Genomic DNA, 6000 nt, shown 5'->3' with positions numbered 1-6000 from the left:
CATGAAAAAAAAAAAAAAAATAATCCCAAAGATACAATTAAAGTATCTTCAATTTCTGGTGCTCAGTGCCCAGTTTCTTTCTTATATAGTCTATTGCGATTGTTTGTATCCGTATTCATTTAGCCAGGCATGGCGACATACACCAGTAATCCCAGCACTTGGCAGGTAGAAGCAGGAGGATCCAGAGTTCAAAGCCAACCTAGGTTACAGAGAGCCTAACAACAACAACAAAAATAAATAAATAAAAATAGGGCTGGCAAGATGGTTCAGAGAACTGGTAATGATACCTGCAACCTGAGCCTGGGAATCTGAATTGTATCTCCAGAATCCACAAAAAAATGTAAGCAGAGTAGCCAGGCAGTGGTGGCGCATGCCTTTAATCCCAGCACTGGGAAGGCAGAGCCAGGCGGATCTTTGTGAGTTCATGGCCAGCCTGGTCTAGAGAGCGAGATCCAGGAGAGGCACAAAGCTACACAGAGAAACCCTGTCTCGAAAAACTAACATATATATATAGAGAGAAACTCTGTCTCACCACCCCCCCCCACAAATGGATACATCTACATACACATGTAGGTATGTGTACAGAATTCTGTGGTATATTAATATGTATTTCTTATGGCTTGAATATGAACTGCCTCTGTAAGGCTCATATGTTCGAAGCTTAGTTCCCAGACAGTGGCACTCTTTTGAAAGCGGGTGGAAACTTTAGGGGGTGCGCCTATCTGGAAGAAGGAGGTCAATGGTAGACATCCTTTGCGGGGCATATTTGTAGTCCTCTGCCTCTGTTTCCTGGCTGCCATGTGGTCAGCAGCTCTCTCCACGCTGTGTTTTGCCTCACCATGGTCTGGAAAGAACAGAGCCAGCCAACTGTGGGTTGAAACCTCTGAAACAGTGAGGCCAAGGCGACCATTCCTCCTTTAGGTTGTTTTGTTTGGAAATTGACCACAGCAACAAAAATAATAGCACATTATATATACAAATATTCATGAATGTATGTATTTATTTACTTGTTTTTACCCATATTAACAGTGACATACTGTACCATGATTGTGATGGCTATTCTTGATCATCAACTTGACTACATCTGGAATTAACTAAAACCGAAAAACAGAGAGCACACCTGCGAAGGATTTCTGCTTAATTTGAAGTTGGAAGATCTACTTCTAATCAGGATCTTGGAGGAAGGAAGACTCACCTTTAATCCAGATCTAATCTGGGCCACACCTTCTGCCAGTAGCCTATATAAGGACATGGAAGAAGGAAGCTTTTGCTCTTTCCTGCTTGCTCTCACTTTTGCTAGCAAGTCCATTCCTTCACTGGCATTAGGGCCTACTTCTTTAGGCTTCCAGCATATACTGAAGACCAGCTAAGACATCCAGCCTCATGAACTGAACAACTACTGGACCTTCTGTTCACAGGCAGCCAGTGTTGGATTAACTTGATCACAGCCTGTAAATCATTCTAATAAATCATATATATGTGTGTGTATGTGTAAATATATATATACATCAAGAAATTCACTCTATAAGTTCTGCTATTCTAGAAAAGCTTGACTAATACGATGGTGTATAGGTTGTATTCTAGAAGTTAATAGTTTATCAAATCAGTCAACCACAAATGACAAAGAATAGACTGAATGTGGCAGCACATTCTGTGGAGGTACATAACTATCATCTCAGCAGTTGGAAGACAAAGGCAGGAAGATCAAGAGTCCCAGGCCAGCCTGAACTACACAGACCCTCCCTGTCAAAAAATAAATAAATAAAATATTGATTAGCTAGCGAAATGGATGGATAGACAGATAGATAGACAGATAGACAGATAGATAGAAAAGAAAGATGGCTGTGGTGGTTTGAGTGAAAATGGCCCCCATAGGTTCATAAGGAGTGGCACTGTTAGGAAGTATAGGCTTGTTGGAGTGTGACCTTATTGGAGGAAGTGTGTCACTGGGGTTGGCTTTGAGGCTTCAGATGCTCAAACAAGGCCCATTGGCTCTCTCTCTTCCTCCTGTCTTCCAGTTCAGATGTAGAACTCTCAGCTACCTATTCAGCACCACATCTGCCTGCATGCCATCATGCTGATAATGGACTAAACCTCTGAACTGTAAGCCAGTCCCAATTAAATGCTTTCTTTATAAGAATTGCTGTGGTCATGATGTCTCTTCACAGCAATAAAACCTAATACAATCAGAGAGCTTGTCACACAGAAAAATCAAGTATTGTTTTAAGAAAACCTCTGTTTTCTATTATTTTTTCCCCTTTTTTGTTATTGTTTTTGTTTTGATGCAGGGTTTTATTTATCCCAGTGTGACCTCAAACTCATGATGTAGCTGAGGATAACCTTGTAATTTTATTGGAAAGATTTATTTCATCATCATTTTTTTATAATTATTTGTATGCTCCATTGCCTGCAGAGACCAGAGATGTTGGACAGTATAGTGTTCTGTCTGCATATATGCCTGCATGCCAGAAGAGGGCACCAGATCTTATTTCAGATGGTCGTGAGTCACCATGTGGTTGCTGGAACCTCTGGAAGAACAGCCAGTGCTCCTAACCTCTGAGCCATCTCTCCAGCCTGCAATACACATTCATAACCCCTAGCCATCATCTCTCAAATCCCAAGCCATCTCTTTAGACCCTGAACTTCTTTTTAAATCCATTTTATTAATATTTTGAATTGCATTTATTTATTGTGTGTATGTATTTGTCCATTCAAGCTTCACTGCACACAGATGGAAGTCAGAGGGTAACTTACAGGAGTTGATTCCAACCTCTTTCCTTAGTGTTGGTCCTGGGAGTCGAACTCAGGTCATCGGGCTTGTTAGCATGTGACTTATCCACTGAGCATCTCAAAGTCCTGACCTTAGCTTTCTGACCCTCCTCTCCTTCTCTACTCCCTGGGTGTGTCATGCACCCAGGTTGCTGCCACCAAGTTTCTGTGGCTGTAGGATGGAACCCAGAGCGTTGTGTGTGCTGACTAAGTACTCCACCAACGGAGTTATTTCCCCAGCCCTCAAGAAAACTTGTTTCAGTTCTAAAGATTGAGGTATAATTTGAACATAATATAAATTCACCCTTGTTTTAATAAGGGAGCATGTGATTGCATGAAGTACATGAAAGAAAAAAAGAATCTATATAAAATTAAGAAATTATCCCGCATAAAAAAAAAATCTAGCCCTAATGAAGGCCTGTAGATGCTGACACCTCTTCCGTGTGCACATTTATCAGCTCAAAATAAATTTAGCCAGGCAATGGCAGTGCACACCTTTAATTCCAGCACTCGGGAGGCAGAGGCAGGCGGACCTCTGTGAGTTCAAGGCCAGCCTGGTCTACAGAGTGAGATCCAGGACTGCCAGAGCTACACAGAAAAAAAAAAAACCCTGTTTGGAAAAAACAGAAACAAAACAAACAAATAAACTTAGTCCAGTCAGATGTAGTGGTGCACACTTGTAGTCTTAGGACTTAGGCAGAGGACCAGGAGTTCAAGGTCATCCTGACTACTTATCAAGGTTGAAGGCAGCCTTGGCTATGTGAGCTCTAGTCTCAAATAGCAAAACAAAACAAGTCAGTAGTCGAGTATTTGACTGGTGTAACAAGCCCCAAGTTGGAGTTAGAGCACCATGAAAACAAACAATGGAACTAAGGATGTGGTTCAGTGGTTGCCTACCCTGCAGGAGATCCTAGATTTGATACACACACACACACACACACACACACTCGCCTAGACAAAACCAACTCAGTGATTTCAGATAAGGCTTTCCTAAGCACAAAAGTAATTAAAGTAATAAAAGCTTACTATGTTTGACTACTTGAAAAAGATAAACATAATTAAAAGGCATAAAACAAGAACGTATTTGTGTCTCATCTGTGAGTATAAAGAATTCCCCGTTTTAAGAAACAAAAACAAAAACAGCATCGCACCGCAATACAAGTGTAGAAAAAGGCCAAGACCAAAAACTTCATATTTTTAGACACAGTGGTGTACAGCTGTAATCCCAGCACTTGAGAGGTACAGAGAGAAGATTCACCATAAGTTTGAGGCTTATCAACACAGCGAGTTCTAGGCCAGCCAAAGCTACATGGTGATAGCCTGTCTCACAACAACAAAAATCAAATGAATAAAGTGTTGGGGAGATGCTTCAATGGGCGAAAGAATTTGCTATGAGAGCATGAGGACCAGAGTTCAAATCCCTGGCCCCCAATTATAAAAGCTGGGCATGCTACCTGTCCCTATAATCCCGACACCGACGGTTGGAGACAGGAAATCCTGGGAACTCACTAACCTGCTAGCCTAGCCCAAATGGCAGGCCAACTGTAGTTCAGTGGGACACAAGAAAGTAAGGAGCACTAAAGGAAGACACTGAATGTCTTCTTTTGGCACCCACATGTACACATTCAATGTATACACCACATACACACACATACACACACACACATACACACGTACACACACAAACACACATGTCATATGCACACAAAAGAAGAAGAAAAATAAAAATACATAAAGTACTAAAATTTAAGAATGGGACCTGGGCAGGTGGTGATAGTGCCTGCCTTTAATTTCAGCACTCTGGAGGCATTGACAGGTAGATCTCTGTGAGTTTGAGGCCAGCCTGGTCTACAAAGTCAGTTCTAGGACAGCCAGAGCTACACAGTGAAACCCTGTCTTGAAAAACCAAAAAAGAAAAAAGAAAGAAAGGAAAAAAGGAAGAAAGGAAAAAAGAAAAGAATGAGACCTATTGTGGAATAGTGTTTTAAGATGTGTTACATTTGTTTATGCTGTGGAATATTTCTTTAATGATGCAAAGATGTGTTGCATTTTTTTAAGTTTCATTAGTTTAACTCTGTAAAGCTGTGTAGCTAGAGTTTTCTGGCCTTGCCCACAGTTAGGACAAATCTTTGTCACCTGCCAGTCCCACAGCCGCTCAGACCCAACCAAGTAAACACAGAGACTTATATTGCTTACAAACTGTATGGCTGTGGCAGGCTTCTTGCTAACTGTTCTTATAGCTTAAATTAATCCATTTCCATAAATCTATACCTTGCCACGTGGCTGGTGGCTTACCAGCGTCTTCACATGCTGCTGGTCATGGCGGCAGCGGCTGGCAGTGTCTCTCTGCCTCAGCCTTCCACTTCCCAGAATCCTCCTCTCTCCTTGTCCCACCTACTTCCTGCCTGGCCACTGGCCAATCAATGTTTTATTTATTGACCAATCAGAGCAATTTGACATACAGACCATCCCACAGCAAAGCTGTGTTACTTTGTCTAAAACATTTGATTGGTCTAATAAAGAACTGAACAGCCAATAGCTTGGCAAGAGAAAGGATAGGTGCAGCTGGCAGGCAGAGAGAATAAATAGGGAGAGAAATCTGGGGAGTGAAAGATCAAGGAACGAGAAAAGGAGAGGAGGACTCCAGGGCCCCTCCACCCAGCTACACAGCAAGCCACGGAGTAAGAAGTAAAAAAAGGTATACAGAAATAGAAAAAAGTAAAGCCCTGAGGCATAAAAGGTAGACAGGTTAATTTAAGAAAAGCTGGCTAGAAACAAGCAAAGCTAAGGCCGGGAATTCCTAAGAAAGAATAAGCCTCTGTGTGATTAATTTGGGAGATGGGTGGGGGCCCCCCCAAGAGCCAAAAGAGTGAAAAACAAACAACTACAGGCACCAGCCTGGTAGTCCAGGCCTGTAATCCCAGCTACTGGGGAAGATGAGGCAAACTAGAAAGGTCCAAGTCGGCCTGGGCTACAAAGGAAGTTGAAGGATACCTTGAACCACTCAATGAGACTATGTTTCAAAATTAAAAGCAAAGAGAGGGCTGGGGGTGTTTCTCTGCGGTGAGCACTTACTGTAAGCACCTCTATTAGAATCCTAGCACTTGGATGGCTGAGACTGGAAGGGGAGGAGTTCAAGACCAGTGTCAGCCACATAATGAGTTCAAGACCAGTCTTGGATGTAAGAGCCCCTGTCTCAAAAGACGGGACAAAAGAAAAACAAACCAAGGC

Source organism: Peromyscus leucopus, chromosome 9 (assembly GCF_004664715.2).
Source record: "Peromyscus leucopus breed LL Stock chromosome 9, UCI_PerLeu_2.1, whole genome shotgun sequence".
Classification (NCBI taxonomy): Eukaryota; Metazoa; Chordata; class Mammalia; order Rodentia; family Cricetidae; genus Peromyscus; species Peromyscus leucopus.
Note: the sequence above shows the minus strand (reverse complement) of the source record.